Source organism: Octodon degus, unplaced genomic scaffold, assembly GCF_000260255.1.
Source record: "Octodon degus isolate 3935 unplaced genomic scaffold, OctDeg1.0 scaffold00158, whole genome shotgun sequence".
Taxonomy (NCBI): Eukaryota; Metazoa; Chordata; class Mammalia; order Rodentia; family Octodontidae; genus Octodon; species Octodon degus.
This window is the reverse complement of record NW_004524734.1, coordinates 1,068,560-1,087,158: the sequence shown is the minus strand read 5'-3', so window position 1 is coordinate 1,087,158 and position 18,599 is coordinate 1,068,560. Positions and strand designations below refer to the sequence as shown.

The window sequence follows — 18,599 nt, the reverse complement described above, 5'->3', positions numbered from 1 at the left end:
ACAAAACTTTCAAAGCATACTATATATTTTAACGTGACAAAATCAATACACATTTGGGACCAGGTGTGTTGGCACACACCTGTCATCCTGGCACTCTGGAAGGCTGAGGCATAAAGATTGCAAGTTCAAGCCCAGCATGGGCAGCTCAATGTCTTAGTGAGACCCTGTCTCCAAAGGGAAAGGGGTGGAGGTGAAGGGCGGGGGCTGGGGACTGTAGCTCTCTGAAAAAGTCCTGCCATTAATGTCCACTTGCCAATACACACACACACACACACACACACACACACACCTCACCTCCTCTGCTTTCTTTTAGCCAGAGAGATTTCCCCTGGCCCCCTGGAGGGGTAAAGAGCTTTAGCATTAGCTTGAGCAGGTGTGGGATTCAATCACTTCTTCAGGATTTGATCACTTCTTAGAGCTGTAATCTACACTAGGCTCTTGGACCTCTCTAAACTCTTGGACCTCTCTAAGTTTGCTTTCCTTATCTATATTATACTACCCATCTGACAGCATCTTTGGAAGGAATAGAGAATACATGATACAGAACAAGTCTTCAGAGTTATTCATTGTTCTTATTATATATTGGTGAGCAGTAAACTGTTTCAAACTTTCATGGTGTAAAACAATAATATTTGCATGAATTAGGAATTTCAAAACACACGGGAGTATGTCTGGAGACTCGATTGTAGTGCCTTGAGAGGCTGGTGCTTGGAATGCTTGTGGATAAGTGGATAATCCCCTCACACATGTGACACTTGGGATGATGGGGGGGGCAGTGGTCTGGGCTGGCTTAAGGATGTGCTCAGCTAGGATTGCTGACTAGAGCATTTGTGCGTAGTGTTTCCATGGAGCTTGGGCTTCCTTAGAAGATGGCACCTCAAGGTAGTCAAACCTCTTTCTGGCAGTTCACAGTGCTAGCTAGCAACAAAGCTACCATGGCAGTTTAAACAATGGCCCCAAAGTTTTGGCATTCCTTCCATCAAGAAGTCTTTAAAGGAGAGAATATATGAAGACAGGAATGGTAAGATAATACACTGTATCAAAATTCCTTGAGGTGGGCAGTGGTTGAATTGGAGAGGTGCAGATTTTTACATCCGGGTTCTTCATTGTTCTTGGTGCATAATGACTCTTGGGTAGCTTTTTTCTAATCTTGTTAATTCTTCTTATTGATAGCTTCTGCCTCTTGCAATAACTTGTGCCTTTGTTCTGGCCACAAAGGCCATTGGATAATCCATTCCTCCCTTGGCCAGTCCTTCAATAGCCTGATCTCTGAATATTCTTGGCTGCTACTTTGCCTCCTTTTCTGTCTTCACTCTATCACCTGTTTTCTTTTGAGTCTACAGACATGGGAGGCCAGGAAGCAGGGCTACAGGGCTTTGTGTGCAAATATAGAGCCTGTTCATAGCAGCACGGATAGCACAGAACATTCATTTAGTGTTTACAATTAACTCCAAGTAAAACAGTGTATTTGTTTCTTAAACAAAGATATCTTTAAGACATTGACAATTTTACTTTAAAAGTTCAATATGCCGTGCCTGGTGCAATGTGCCTATAATTCCAGCTACTCAGAGGCTGAGGCAAAAAAAATCACAAATCTGAGTCTAGCCAGGGTAAGTTAGCAAAGCCTGTCTCAAAAATAAAACAAAAAGATCTGAGTATGTAGCTCATTTTTTTCTAGGTTCACTTGCCAATACTACAAACCAATCAATCAATCAATAAATATATAAATAAATGTAGAGCACTATCATTCTGTATATGTGCACACACATGCATTTTATAGTTGGCTTATAAGAAGACCGTCATTCACTGTATTGTTTTTCTTCTTTATGGTTTAATCCACTAGTTAGTTACCATTAAAGGACATGACTGTCATGGTTTACTAAATGACCCAAAAACTTCCAGGGGTATGTATTTCCCTTTCTTCCTCCTGGACTGAATGAAGATAGAAGACACTATTAATTTGACGAAGTTCATGTGCATTTGGCATGGCTATCCCCTGGTCACTCTCAGTATTCCTGTTTCTGCCAGGCTATTTTTAAGGTGAGTATTTATTGTTTATCCTGAATAATTAAGAGACACAGTAGTGAGTCTGCGCAAACCGTCACCACACCTGAGTATAAGCTCAGCCCTTCTGTAATCCAGCATCTTTCATTAGACTAATTGTGTTCTTCTGGCAGGCACTGATTTCATCTCTTGGCTTGTTAAGCATCTGCACTTTGAGCCCTCTCATTTGCTTCATAATTTTTATGGCAATTCCAATTGAGCTTCATAAATTCTACTCCAGCCCTGTGAATTTTTTTTTGGATGTCTCTCTGTTTGCAGTGAGGTTTGTAGGCGCTTCCTCCACATACTTTTTACTTTAGGAGTTGTTCTGTGACTTCTCTGGAAACCACTCCCCAAGTCCAAATGAAACCATTGTAGAAAACATACATAAATTGGAGAGGAAGGAGAGCTAAGGCACCCATCCACATGTGTAAGTCACAAGGCTGATCAGTGTGCAGCTAAGTGCAGGGCTTTGTTCTGCAGGCTGAGGGTGAAAACGGAATTGCTCGGAGATTTTTAGATGCTATCTGTGTAGAGGTTGGGACCGAGGCTTGAGAGACAGAAGAGATAACAGAGACCTGGAGGAAAGGACTCGGAAGGAAGAGGCTGGGGCCAGGGAGAGAGAGTGAGCGGAGTGTGAGCAAGCTTGTGGCATAAAACCTGTGGTTCAATTTTTACACCAAATAGTTTTTTGGCTGAGAATAGTTAGGAGCTTACAGAAAAAGTTGTGAAGCAGTACACAGAGTTCCCACTATCTTATCTTATACTCACTTTGCCCTGCTGTTAACATCCTATTATATTTGCTACAATGAATGAACCAATACTGATACATTCTTATTATTTTATTTTATTTTATATTAGTACATGTTTGTAGTACATACTATTTACATCCTTGTAGAGAGTTGGTACATGTACACAACACACCTTAATTCCTTTTTAACCCCCTTTTTCCTCCCTCCCTCCCCTAGCAGTTAACAACAACCTACACATTGTTAATTACCTTTATTTTTTTCACTTAGTGTGCTTTTCTTGCTACAGGATCCATGAGGGCACATTCCATTTAGGCTCCCATTGGCTGTGGCAATTTCTCAGACTTCTGTTGTTCTTGATGACCTTGATAGTTTTGAGGAATATTGGTCAGATATTCTGCAGAATGTGCCACAGTGGCTATTTGTCTGATGTCTTTCTTTCTTTTTTCTTTTTTCTTTTTTTTTCATGATTAGACTGAAGTTCTGAGTTTGGTACACATATGTAACACATGCAGAAAGGAAGGTTGTAAAGGAAAAGTGACATTCCAATCATGTCATATCAAAGGTACGGGCCGTCAGCATGACTCAGCTCTCTTGCAGTTGGCCTTGATGACCAGTCAGGCATGTGCTCCACTGTCATTACCCTCCTTTTACACTGTTCTCTTGGAGAGAAAATCACACCTAAGGAACTAGAATGTCTGCATACATTATCTGAGATTCTCCGCAGGAGATTTGTCTCTTCTATTTATTCAATCATTTATCAACATGAATATGAATTTATGGGTAGTTATCTTATACTTTGGGTTGTAGTTCAATATTTACTTATTTTGTTGTCCCAGTTGTTTCAACTTTAGCTTCTAAGACAGCTTTTGTTTGACTCCTGTGTTCATTTGATACACTCCGTGTGTGTGTGTGGGGGGGTGCGTGTGTGTATTTAGTATAGGGTCTCACTACACAGATGGGACTCATAGTGATCCTCTTGTTTTCAGCCTCCCGGCACTGGGATTACAGGCACGCACCACCATGCCCAGTCTCAATCACTGTCTCAGCACGCCCTGGGGCTGGGGCTAGCACAGCTTGGCGGAGATTAAACCCCAGTCCCTGCATCTGCCTAAGCAAGTACTTTAATCTGCTGAACTATCTGCTTGACGTTGTGTGTATGTTTTAAAATTTTCTTACTTCCTGGCACTACAAGATGCTCTAGGGTCATCTTGTACATTTCTTGACCCACTACTGGAATCCAGTCATTTCTTCTGATTCCTTTATTATAGGGAGGAATTAGAAACCAAGGTCTCATTGCTAGATGTGCTCATTCCACTGCGGGGGGGGCACTGCTTCTAGGCTGACATTCAGTTGACAGAACAAGGAGATACACACACACACACACACACACACACACACACGCACGCACTAACCTTATGTACTTGCATGTATATAAATATATCTATCTGTAACCATCTGTTATGGTTTGGTTATCTGCTCCAAAATATATGTTGAGCCAGGATTATAGCTTAGAGATATAAGTGCCTGCCTGACAAGTTCAAGGTCCTGAGTTCAATCCCCGGTATAAAATAAAATGTATATTGAAATTCAAGTACTGTTTGAGCACTATTAAGAGGTGAGAACTTTTAGGTCATGAAATCTCCATTCTCATAATGGAAGTGGTGCTACTGTAAAAAGGCAAGAATGGCCCACTCTGGTCTTTTGTTTTCATCTTTCACCTTCCTTCACATAATGTCTGAGCCAGAAGGGCTACATCAGATCCCAGTATCTTGAGGTTGTACTTTGAAGCCTCCACAGCTGGACCAATAATTGTGGGTTTTTTGTTTGTTTGTTTTTAATGAACCACCCATTTTCAAGCATTGTTGTAGCAGAATGGAGTGGATTGAGCCACTGTCTATATCTGTGTGAAGCTAAACATCAGTTTTTATGTGATCTCTCAGACTCTAAGCCATTACTGAGTGTATGTCTTTAGCCTCTTCCCCTTGGGTGCTTGTAAATTCCTACTCTAACAGTGTGAGCATCTATGTATTAATGTATATATTTTTACCATGCATATACACTGGCATCAGAAGTTTGAATCTGCCACTTGGTGGGAAACACCTGCTTAGGCTGGAACACTGCTCATGCCTATCTTCTTGTGCCCTCGGTCTTGCAGACTCTGCTCATGGGCACAGTACGTATGGCCGCACCTGTCTTTCCCCACTCTACTCATTGTTTCCTGCATGTGTGACACAGGTAGACCATGTTGTCACATCCTGCATTCCCTTCTAGTGTTTCCTGCCTTTCTAAAAATGTTTTTACACTGTGTATGCATTAGGGCACACCTTTCAAGCTGTGAAGTTCTGTGGGTTCTGAAAAGACACATGTCCACGTGCCACTGTAACAGTAACACAAACTCTTTCACTGCCCCAAAGCAAAACCCCTAGTGCTTCACCTATTCAACCATTCATTGCCAACCCACAGAAACCACTGCTCTTCCTAGGGTAGCTGTCCCTTTTGCTAAATGAAGGTGAATGTTTTTGCAGAAGATGTAAAAGAGGAAACGTTTCAAAATGCTAAACCTGGCTCAAGGTGGCTGGGAGAGGAACGGGGGCACTGCTGGGAGCTGGAGGGATGGACCCTGCTGGAGGGATCCTACCAGTGCTCAGACCCAGGGTGGGAGCCCTTTATCCTTGGAGAGTCATTTTAGTTTACATTGGCCAAAAACTTTCTAATTGAGTACCTACTCTGTGCTAGATGCTGAGAAGACAGCAAAGAGAAGGACAGTCCCTTTAGAATGTGCACTTTAATTTGTAGGTGGTAAAAAGGGGGAAGGAAAGTATTTTGGTTTTGCACCTAATTAAAATATACCGACCATGTCCTGCTGAGGACTTTTGACTTATTTTCTGCTTAGAACCATACATAAAGTTAAGAAATGACTTAGAAAAATGATTGCAAATGAGTAGGGATGCAGCCTCCCCTCCCACCTGAGCAAAGGCCCAGGTGCTGTGAAAGCAAGCCATTTCTGGGTAGAGTACCCCCATACATCAAAGCTCCTCGCACTGTCTCTAAATTCAGCATAGAATACTCCTCTGAGATTAAGACCTCCTCCCAAGAACTTCTAAAATATCAGGGTCCCCTTGTGCTATCTTTCTAGAACAGCAGTGAGCTGGAAGTGGGAAAGAAATTCAGCCTGCTCCAGGGGAACCAAAGGCTATTGTGGCCAGGGGTCAGTGGAGGGCCATAAGCACCAGGCTGGGTTTCCAGCTCTCTCGGAAAATTCCCACACTTGGTCCTGCCACCCAGTCCCAGAGGCAAGTGTAGGCTGTCCCCTTGGCTGGGTGGCTGGAGTTTCACCACAAAGGGAAACTGTTAAGATTCCTTAACAATGGGCATTGCACTGCCTGGAGCAAGAGGGCTCTCTAGTGTTCTTGTTTTATTTGTTGATGGGTAGAGACCCAGCGTGCAGCCCACTTCCTGCGTTGTGGTTTTCATACACTTTACAATCAATGGCTTTTATGCAGTTTTGCCCCAACTCCACGAAGGTCAGCCCAGGTGGAACTAGACAATGGGGGCCTTGTCTGGGCCATCATTTAGTGCCCCTGTGCTCGGGGTGTGAGGACAGGCTGGGGGGGAGGGGACAGAACCATGAATCTGGCACAGACCAGCCCACCAGATCCACAGTCTATGCGAAGGACACAGGCTCCCCACACTATTTTAAGCTGTTCCCTCTGACAAGGCAACAGCACTGGGAGGAGGGAAGGCTTCTGAAGTGTCGCTTTGTCTGGTAACACCATGGTGTCACCCCTCTGTGCTTTAGTTTCCTTGACTGTAAGACAGGGCTATATAGCACCCAGTCATGGGATTTGGGGGTATGAAGACAATTTAGCTAGGAGAAGCCTTTAGGACCCAATTAGTACATGCAATGACTGGTACATACTAAGTGTTCAAAAAATGTTTGCAGTTGTTATTATTAAGTAGCATTTACTATGCATGTGGCTAGGTGCTTTACATCCACAATATGCTTCAGTATAAGACTTTAGGAGCCAGATAGTATTATTACTAGCATTTTGCAAATGAGTAAAGGGATGTAGAGATGTTAAGTCGCTTGTTCAAGGACAGGAAGCAGCAGGGCCAAGATAGTGACTGCCCTGTCTTTGCCCTCACCTGTGCTCTAGGGGGAGAACTCCGTGTTTCATTGAAATGCAAACTTTCCAGTGCTGGCATTTCTATCCTAGAGTATCCCTGGAAGGTCCTCAAGGCACTCGAACACAACTGTCATCTAAATTAGGAACAATTTTGAAGTGACACTGATTTTATGAAGCAGTTTAATTTCGGAGAGGTTGAAATGTGAAGATTCAAGTGTATTTATAGACAATGAAATTGGCAAAAATAAAATGGGTTGTGTAACTTCATCCGAGCGCATCCTGTGAGTCAGGTGTGGGAATAAATTATGTGCCCCAGTGTATTTAGTCACTATGGCAAACCAATGATGTAAGACCTGCTATTATTTTTATTTTCTGGGTGAGAGAACAGAGGCAAATAGAAATTAAATAATTTGCTCCAGTCCTGTAGCCAGCAGAGTTCAGAATTTGCTTACATCTGACCTGTTCCAAAGCCCACACTCCTCAACTGCCATAACCTTGTAAAGTGGCCTTGGATTCGAGCAACAGTGATGACAGAGGATCTTGCACGTGGAGGGAGCCGTGTGAGCATCACTCTAGCAGCTGTGGGGTGCAAGATGAGGCAACTAAGGGTGTCAGTGTGACTAAGGCACAATAGGAGAGAAGCATACAGATCTAAGTGTGAAAAGCTCCAGGTGCATCTAAGAGGAAAAATAAAACCTCGATGACTTCGGTTAGCACGCGTGTACATGTGTGTGCTTGTTAGTGTGCAATGTGTGTTCACATTATTAACTTCCCTATAGCATATTGCTTCCAGGAATAGTCCTCACAGGTGCATTTCTTAGAGATTTAGGTAAGAAAACTAATTAAATCATGGTGCCTGTTTGACAACCAGTGTATTATTTTAAGTCTTATTCTACAATCATAGAAGCGATGCTTATGCTGAACATTTGACCTTGATCTAGGCAGTTGGATGTTCTATCTCGTTTGCAATATTTTATAAGCATCTTAAGCTGCAACATAATAGATGTCTTACAGCTATTGACCCAGCATCTTTCCTCTGAGGAGCTTTGGCATTATGCTCTTAGACCTCATCAGCATCCCCGGGGATGCTTTTGCTTAGAGCTGGCAGCTGTGTAGAACAGAAGATGGACAAGCTGGCAGATGTTTATCCTGTTTGCGAAAGTGAAAAATGTGGCTCTGGGGATCAGCAATGATTCATCCAGGACTAAACAGAAAGTATAAGAACTGGGCTGAGTCCCAAAAAAGCCCAAGTTCTAGTTGAATAAGCAGATGTCTAGACAGGCCGCGCAGAATGTCCACACCAGTGCAAAGTGATGACTCAGAGACAGGCAGGCCACAAATACTGACCATGTTTGCAATGTCAGGTGTGACTTGCTGCGTGGAAGTTGTTAAAGCTCAAATGCAAGTGGAAAGAGTGATTTAAAATATTATGGCTTCTAGTACATAGATGTTTGTTGGAAAGTCTACCAATTTATTTGTGGTTAAGACAGTGTAGTCAGAGATTCCTTTTGTATTTAAATTGAACTAGATTAACAAATCAGTATCTCTCTAAAAGTTTCCTATGACCTTATTATTTCAAAACTAGATACAAATTTGATTTTCATGGATGAAATAACAAGGAAATTATGAATTTCACATGTTTTTTTACTGTAGTGTATTTGTTTTCATTATAATTATATGATTGTTACTTTGCACAGCCCTGGAAAACCTCTACTTTACTGAGTTAAATAGTTGTATTAGAATTTATGATGGAAAACAGAATATAAGTGGATAAAAATAATTTTCATGTGTTGTTTGAGAAGATAATATTCAAACATAGATTCCTCCCACAGTGTAGACTCAGTGATCTTCCTGTCTCAGCCTTCCCAGTGCTGGGATTACAGGGGTGCACAAGCACCCCCAGTTTCAGGGTCTCACTACATGGATCAGACTCATAGTGATTCTCTTGTTTTCAGCCTCCCAAGCTCTGGGATTATAGGCGTGCTCTGCCATACCCAGTCTCAATCACTGTCTCAGCACACCCCAGGGGCAGGGCCAGCGCAGCACGGCAAGCTGGGGATCGAACCCTGGCAGCTGCACTCTTTCTGCCTAAGCCAAATTCTCTTTAAAAAAATTATTTTGTTAAGCTTAAAAGCAGTGTATTTCTAGAACATGAAGTGTATGTCATAATCATAATGCCTATAGATTTTGGTGAGAGCCTGATATTGTGCTTATCCTCAAATAATGTGAATGTTTTGAGGGCATAAATTTGTTTCTCTGAATAATAATAAAAAATATCCACAGCCAGACATTGCAGAAAATTGCCAAGTGTGACTGTGATTCGCACATATTGTTGTGATCTGAGTAGAATGCATTCAGTAGTGCAGCATTTCTTGCCTCATTGTTGATTACATTCTGTCAGTATGACCTTACCCTCAAGGGAATCTCCTATCCATGATTGACATTGCAAGGTGTTTGGGTTGGTTTAAGTGTAGGGTGATCCCGTTCTACCACTTTCATGACATAGTTACAGACACCTGTACTAGAAACTATTATACTACCAGAGGTACCAGAGATTCTTTTGGTAAACTGGAGTGTTAATTTTCAAAAAGAGTATGCATTCTTAGAAGGGTGAATTAGAGGAAAAAGAATCCTTGGCCATTGGCAGACACTGAGATGTAATGAACATTTGTATCCTGTAATAACTTTACACTAGTATTACTCATTAGGCCTGATGTAAGAATTATGGTGAAAAGCAGTGGCTTCATTATGCTTTGTCACAAAGGTGAGGCAAATACAATATCTGCCACTTTCCCTTTGTATTCCTGAAATGAAAGATGTCCTGTTTTGGATTTCACATTGAATGGGTGAAGGAACATACTCCGTATCGTATGATAACTGCATTATTTGAGATTATGTTCTACACACAGGTTTTCTTAGGACTTCTAAGGTTGTAACTAAAAGCTGTTGACTCAAAAATGTTTTCAGTTTCAACTAGGGGGTGAGACTGACAGCCCAATATCCCTAGCTCGAGAGAAGAATCCTCAGTTTGAGGCTCTTGTTAAGATTTCAAACTCATTTCTCAGGGGATTATATTTGCTTTCAGATTTTTGATGTTGACAGTGAGAAATAGCAAGAACACCATGCCTTGTGACCCAGAGAGGATGCCACCGCAGGAGGCCAAGGAAGGAAGGGCACCACCGGTACTTCATGATGCCATCTCCTACAGAGCCTGGCAGGTAAGGGCAAAGTGCTGATGGAAATTCTCAGCACGTCCTGATGTCTGTCTGTCTGTCTCACTACGTACCAAAGCTGGCCTCAACTCATTGATTCTCCTGCTGCACCTTCCCAAATGCTGAGATTACAGGCGTGTGCCACAATGCCCAGCCTAGTGTGCTCTAATTTTAATATAAATCTATTCAAAGGTGATAGGTGACCTCTTTCTCTTTCCTTTGGGCCTTCTACCAGTATGTTAGGAAATAGTCTTCCTTTATGCAATAAGCTTATTATTTTTCCATTTTGTATCTAGGCTATTCTCCCTTCTCTTCGCAGATAATGTCATTTCTGGTACAGAGCTTGGCTCCATTCGGATCCTTTAGCACATAGCCCTCTATTTTAGACACTCAGGGTCACTCACTGCTCTACACTGAGTACCTGATCCTGTGACCACTGCAGCAAGCAATGTCAGATGCCAGGGTAGGAAGATGGCAGTTAGGCTTCCTCTCACCAGCACAGGGTGTCACCAGGGGATATTTTAACTGCAAGGTACAATTTGCATCTCTTTAGAGTCCTACTTCTCATGGAGCACTTTAAATTGCTCCCTCTTGAGTTTTAGCGATAGCTTCTCAACTAGGGGAACAGCCACTGCTTTCCCGGTATTGACCCATGAGTCATAGATGCATTTTCCCCAGTTCTTTATCTCAAGCATAGCTTAGAGTAGGTTAAATCTGGCTAACAGGGCAAAAAGGATCCCTCTCTTTTGTTATTCATTCAACACACAGTTATTGGGTACTTGTATATGCCCAGCCATTAGGCTAGATATCAAAGATGCAATAGTGGGCAAAAACTCAGATCGTTTCTGCTCTCAAAGGGCTTGCTGTCTGCTCTGTTAGTTTGTTCATTAACCAAAGAATCATACAAATAAGTGGAAAAATATAAATGTAATATGTGCTAAGAGCCTTTCGTGCTAAGTGATGATTGAGATGAATTTTGAAGGCTTGAGTTTGGATGGAGTTTGATTAGGTGAAGAGAAAGATGAAGAGACATAGCAGGCAGTGGCAACCGCATGTTTAAGAGCCCTGTGGTAAGAGAAAACAAGCAGTGAGCTGGGTGTGGTAGTGGCGGGGAGGATGGTGCGAGGGGAAGTTGGGGGTCGGATTCGTACGGGCCTTCTGCCTGCGCCAAAGTCTTGGAATTCACCTTAAACCTAACGGGAAGCTGTTCAAGTGCATTCCCATTGGGCTGGGTGGAATAGTGAGCCAATCTGTAGTTTAGAAAGACCACTCTGTGGTAGTATATGGTGGAAATAGGTGAGAACTAAAAGATAAGTATGGGCCCAGTCAGACCAAAGCATTGTAACAGACTAGGAGATGAGTGCTGGTACATCAGGGGTGTATTGACATGAGAAATGGACAAACAAACGTCTCAACCATGAGCAAAAAAAAGACTATTTGAAAGGGCCCAAGTTATCTCCATGAATATTTTGTGTTCTTTTGGCATTACAATTTTAAAATTAAATTTATTTTTGATATTTATACATAAAAATATAAGGATCATAGACATTAATGGAGGTAAAGTGTGATATTTCTTTTGTTTCATATATTTGGTACTAGGTCTCACTATGCAGCTTGGACTCATAGTGATCCTCCTGTTTTCAGTCTCCGCAGTGCTGGGATTACAGGTGTGCGCCCCACGCCTGGACTTGATGTTTCAGATGTATTTTTTTTCTCTCTTTCTCTCTTTCTCTCTTTCTCTCTTTCTCTCTTTCTCTCTTTCTCTCTTTCTCTCTTTCTCTCTTTCTCTCTTTCTTTCTTTCTCTCTTTCTTTCTTTCTTTCTTTCTTTCTTTCTTTCTTTCTTTCTTTCTTTCTTTCTTCTTTCTTTCTTTCTTTTTTGACTGCTCTTGTCTTGAGAAATCAGAAAACTGGCATTTCCCAGGGAAAATTTGGTCTGTAGTCAGGTGCACTTGCTGATGTTGTGTTGTGAACATTATGGGTTGAGAGTGGTTCCCTGGAAAGGTTAATTACAAGGATGAATATTTCCCACAGAAATTGGCATCAGCTCCCCTCAGCCCACCCTCATTCCAGGAAACTAGAAGCTTCCTCTGGTCCATATTTTTATGTATCAATATAAAAAATGCATACTGAGACCTTGTACCAACTACATAAAATAAAATAAAAGAAACATTACACTTTACTCCCATTAATGTTTATGATTCTTATATTTTTATGTATCAGTATCAAAAATAAATTTAATGTGAAATTGTAATTTTAAATTTAATTTTAAAATTGTAATGCCGAAAGAACACAATTACCACTGGTGCCCAGATGCTTCTGCTGATCCTTGAAGCTGTGAGTTCTTTCTGCTCTTTTTTTTTTTTTAAATTTATTTTTTATTTATTTATTTATTTTTATTTTTCTTTCTGCTCTTAAGAGCTGCTTTGCTTCTGAACTATGAAAACAAATACAAAAACAAAAGCAAAAAGCAAAATAAAATGAAAATCCTTTTATTCAGCCCATCCAAGTTTTAGTCTTTCTCCCATTAATTCTGTTGGCAGATTTCCTGCTTAGAGTATTAGAGTTGGTAGTATTTCCTATGAAATGCACCATCTCACACGATTCTCTTTGGTTTCCTGAGGAAGCATAACCCTGGAGAAGGCACTGGACAGACGGATACTGCAGCTATGGCACCTTTCCCACCACTCAGTCCAATCTAGGGGTGTTCAAACAGAACCCTATATGTATTCTTCTCAGAGGTTTGACAGCTGACTGTTCCCTTGGGAATCAGAGAGACTGACGTGGGAGACTTACCAAGTGTGTGGGCCTGAGAGGACCAAGTGATAAGGTTGGACTTTTTATACCTTCTTTCTCCAGGCTTGCTCAGCAATTGAGACTTTCTTGTACTTTCAGGGACTGCTCCGTGCCGCACTGGAAAACACAAGGGCTGGTGCAATAGATACCACTCAGCTGTGAAGAGTTGCTGATAGCAAACGTTTCTTGCATAAGTAATATAGTTCAGGTGCTGGCTATGTGGTTTATGAGCATTAACATTTTAAAACATTTATTTACTTATTTGGTACAGGGTCTCCATACACAGCTCGGACTCTTAGTGATCCTCCTGTCTCAGCCTCCCCAGTGCTGGGATTACAGGCATGTGTCAACACATCTGGTTGTGGAACTGGCATGGTGGGCCTGGGGTTCTGGGGCTGGCATGGCATGCAGTACTGGGTATTGATACCGGGTCCTTATGCTTGCCAGGCAGGCACTTAGACCACCGAGCTATCTCCCTGGTTCCAGCATTAACACTTTTTTATTGCAGTATAATCTTCAGAATGGTATACAAATCTTTATGACGCATTGTAAATCTCAGTGATGGGTATCACCACTGGTGCCTAGGTATCAAACCCAGGGCCTTATGTGTGCTGGGTGAGCACTTGATGCTACACTGAGCTACCTCCCCAGCCCTCAGTGATTTTCATTTCTTTTTTTTTTTTTTTTAATGTATTTAGTACAGGGTCTCACTACACAGCTTGGGTTCATGGTGATCCTCCTGTTTTCAGCCTCCCCAGGGCTGGGATTATAGGTGTGGACTTGGCTGTTGGCTCAGCGTGCTCAGGGGTGGGGCTGGCACAGCATGTAGTGTCAGGGATCGGACCGCAGTCACCACGCTTGCATAAGCAGGCACTTAGTCTGCTGAGTTATCTCGCTGGCCCATGAGTGAATGGTTTATATATTTGTACTTGGTAACTACCACCTATCATGATCTAACACATTTCTAACATCTAATAAGCTCTCTCATCATTCCCATTTCCTGGAGCATACCATCATTTCCCCAGCAATAAAAACTATTCAAAGAAAGCTGTCGCCATAGTTTGCTTTTGCCTGTTGTTGAACTTCATATAGATAGAATAACAGCATGTGTCCAGTAGTCATTTGTTCTGTTTTGTATGTAACCACAGCTCATTTTTAAATTGATGTGTAATTGGCATTGCATTATTATATCACCATTTATTGACTCGTGCTTCTATTGACAATTTAGTTATTTCCTTCTTCAGGCTGTGTAATTAAAATTATTGTGGCCATTGTCGTATGGAACTTTGGGTGGACTTTTTTAGATATGTACATACATTCCTAGGTGTGAATTACTGGGTCATAGGACAGGTCTGGGATTAGAATACATTAGCAGTTCCTGCTAAACCATTTTCCAAAATGGCTGCAGTTTACTAGCAGTTTCTAGGATAGTACCAGCTGCTTCACATTATTACTCAAGCTTTATACTATCAATGTTTAATTCTAATCATTTAGATGCAGGCATATTTAATTTGCACTTTACCCAATGACTAATGAGGTAAGACATTTTTCCTTTTCCTAATTAGGTGTGTGTGTGGGGGGCGGGTGCTGGGAATCGAACCCAGGACCTTATGCATGGAAGGTATGAGCTCTTCCACTGAGCCACATCCCCAGCCCTTTATTAGTCACTTTAATCCTTTTTTGCAAAGTGTCTTTTTATATATATAGCTGTGTCCATTTTAGTCCAAACTGTTTCCATTTTTTTTTTTTAAAGCATATGGATTTCCTATGAGCCACTACACTATGTAGAAACATGCCTCCAACCCTTTGGAGAGAAGGTAGTCTCTAGCACACGCTCCCTGTAAGGCTTCCATAAGGTTGAATTTCTGACAAATGAACCACAGTTTGTCCCTGTGGGACTTGTTTGGGGCAGGGCTGACATCCTCCTTCTCCCAGCTGATTCTCCCTCTGGAATCCTGTTTGCCTCTCTCCTTTCTACTCCTGCAGATCAAATACTCCATGGAAAGAAATGCTTTCTGAGATGATTTTTAAGAAATAATAACAACAAAGTAGGTAGCTTTAGAGATACAGGTGATTTAAACTAGTCCTGAACTCAAAAAACTTTTGCTTTGCCTTGTACCTTTTCTGTTATTGCTGGGTTTCATTTGTTTGTTTTTTGTTCTCCACACAGAAATGTGGAGTTAGGGAAAGAGAAAAGCAGGGTTTTAGTCTAATTGGCACTAAAAGTGGGTTCTATTTTCAGTACTGAGTGTACGTAGCTATACGATTTGAAGCATAGCAATTAACAGGACTATAAGGTCTGAGTATAAAACTGCTTGTGCAGTGGCTGTGAGGATCACGGGCTAGTGGACAGCTGCTGACTCCAGGGGCAAGGACTGTGCTGCCTCGCACACGGCTAGCACTGGCAAAGCCCCGCCGGAGGCTGGTCAGCAGACAGCCTGGGAGAGGGACAGAGACACTCACTACCAGAGTACAGTCGAGGAAACTTCACTGCGCAAACATGAACACTTATATTTTGATCTAAATTGTGTGACCAGGCATTTGGAAGCCTGCCAACTTTGTTCTGTGTCACACAAACTGCTAGGGGATTTAAATTAACTGATTCACCAGGGAAGGGAAAAGGGAACTTAGGTCTATACTGGTTCATTTTGCAGGGCTCCTATTTATGTAGGAAGATGAGGCTTCATGAGGCAGTCATCTTTGCCACTTCAGAGTAATTGCAGTCCTAAATTAGTTATGATAGGTGACAAGGCAAGCAGTGTAATTTGGCTTTTTGCTTTATTCAAAATAAAAATATAGTAAAGTCATTGTATTCACTCTTTAATTCTTAAGTGGGAAACTGAAAATCTCCTGATACAAAATTAAAGTAGAGGGGCTCCAAAAGTTACAACTCTTGTTGCATAGGTCCTGTTTTACCTTGGTCTTAATCATCCAGCAGAAAATTATAAAAATGAAGTATAAGAAGTAAAGCCATGCTGTTAGGTTGAGCTGTATGGGACTCAGGTCAACAATTTCTGACACTGCCAGTGAAGTGGAAGACTCAATACTGTTATGGACTACTGGACTCTTTTAGAATATTTTGCTGAGTTTACACACCTATAATATTCAAATAATGGAACTAAACAAAAAAAGGGGTTACAGATGAATGTCCATTTTGTATCTGTGTATTCAAAATGGTTAGGATAGATATACAGTTGCATTCTCTTAATGAATAGAGGGATTTGTTTTAATAGTGTTTGTAAATAGGATATCATGTCTGCATCTTGTAAAGCAATTGACCACTAGGAAGAATGTATGCAACGTGTTAATTATTGAAACTGTCCTATCAATTTGGTTTGCAACTGTCTCATTGCTATTTGTTTCTCAATAAAATTATGGGGGAAAAAACAGAAAAGGAATAATAAAAAATAAAACAGAAAAAAAAAGTAGAGGGGCTCACTGATAGAGCACTTACCTTGGGTTAGATCCTCAGCTCGGGGGACTGGGGTTAGGGCTGAGGGATGTGCGTGACTTCTAATCAAGGCCAAATTAAAGTGGCTGGAATGTATTGAGTGCTAATTACATGCTAAGCAGCTGTCACCATTTCTGTGGCAGCTCTGTACCCTACCTGACTGTTCCCCTATTCTATACATATGGAAGGCCCATCCAGTGGAGGTGGAGGCAGAACCTGCCCTTGGGATCTTATATCATTGCTCTATAAAATATGGGATTAAATGTTAACTGATACCCGAAAGTCTGCCTAGAGATAATTTATTTGTGGCTGAAAGACTGAAACAGAGGAAAGAAGCTCAATAAAGACATATTTTTCAAAGACAGTGTGTGCCACTAGACTGTGCTGTGGGTATAGAAGGGAATAGTAAAGTAGCTGGCAGTTACTACTACTGTTGGACCTGTAGTGAACGTGAGCTAATTGTCTTATACCTTGTGGCTCTTTTGAGAAAGACAGCATAAGTTTTGCTGTAAGACACACTTGGATTCAGATTTCAGACGCACTGACTGCTGCATAATGCACTGTACCTGAAGTGTAGGGTGAGTGCGTTTCGCTGAGTCAAAGGAAGTATTAATTTAAGATGCACCATTGTTTTATATGCTATTAAGAAAGAAAATGTACCTGCTTAAACTATGACAGTACACTTTCTTATCACATGGGTTATAATAGAATACATGTTATTACATGGGTAATAATACATAGTTATATATTATTAGTTCAAAAATGTTAAATTCTCATGAGTCAATAAAGAACGAAAAAGTAAGCATGATAAGAGGCTATTATTGTGTAGATTAAAATGAAAATAATATATGTATAAAACATATGGGAAGGGAGTTAATAAATATTACTTTTTTTCTCTCTTGGTTTTTTTTTTTTTTTTTTTTTTGTAGAACTGGGGATTGGACTCAGGCCCTTGTGCTTGCCAGGGAAGTGCTTATTCTACTGAGCCATCTCCCTGGCCCCCAAGTTTATCGTTTGAAAAGGGCAAGAATTGTGCAAACAATTGAAACTTGATATTAAAGAGGCAAAACTATAAAAGAAAAAAGAACATTAAAATCTTGGGTGCTGCCAGGCACGGCAGTGCATACCTGTTAGCATTCTGGAAGGCTGAGGCAAGAGGATCACAAGTTCAAGCCCAGCCTGAGCAACTTAGCAACTTAGACTAGGCTCAAGATTTTGAAAAAGGGCTGAGAATGTAGTTGGGTGCAGAGGCCTTGAGTTTAATTCTTAACACCACACTTACAACAAATCAAAAACAAAATAAAACCCCCCAAACAATGACAATACCAACACCAAAACCAAAACCTGGAGAGAATCATGTCTAATGCACTTAGAAAACAATGAGGATTGAAAAACGGTGGGGAAACCCTGTCTCAAAAACCAAACCAAACAAACACCAATGGCTGTGCAATTGCGACGGCCCTAAACATCAGCAAATGTGGACACATCTCATGGCCAGAGCACATTTCTGGTGATTCTGAGTCAACTAATTGGAGCAGTGATGTAATGAAGAAAAAAAAATATTGGTAAAGCAGTATAAGCATTCTCTTTAAGATCAGGATCAAAATAAAGATGCCACTCTTGCCATTTTTCATCTATTCAATGTGAACTCAAGGGCATAGGCAGAGCAGTAAAAAATAAGGAAGCTCTCAAGTTTAAAAAGGAAAATTTAAAGGTATATATACATATTTTTTTCATAGATAATGTGGTTGTACTTACGGGAATGCAAAGATACTACAAAATTATATTTCTACACTAGCAGCAGTTAAAAAGCACTCATTTAAAAATGATTTGCAACAACCACCAAAAAAGAAAATTAAATTAAAGGACCAATCAATAAACTCAAGAAAGTTGTGTAAATCCTTAGAGAAGAACTATAAAAGCTGATTTAAAAACATAAAAGAAGAGTTAAGTAAATATAAGATTCCTCGTGCTCCTGGCAAGGCAGGCATAGACTGTAATGATGTTAAGATTTCTTCACGTTGGATCTACATGAAACTAATTCTGATCAAAATTGCAGCATGCTTTTCATGGACTTTGATGATGTGACCTTGAAAGAAAGAAAGAGAGAAAGGAAGAAAGGAAGGAAGGAAGCAAGGAAGGAAGGAAGAAAGGAAGAAAGAAAGGAAGGAAGGAAGAAAGAAAGAAAGAAAAGAAAATTGCCAAGAATAACTGCGATAC

The 18,599-nt window shown here is 41.0% G+C and overlaps 1 non-coding gene across 1 annotated transcript; it reads right to left on the bottom strand.

The window, feature by feature from the left end:
* Nucleotides 1–14,507: 14,507 nt before the first annotated feature.
* On the bottom strand, nucleotides 14,508–14,579 carry Trnag-ucc. The gene has a single exon. It is a non-coding gene; the product is annotated as a tRNA-Gly (tRNA).
* Between the last annotated feature and the right edge of the window lie 4,020 nt (nucleotides 14,580–18,599).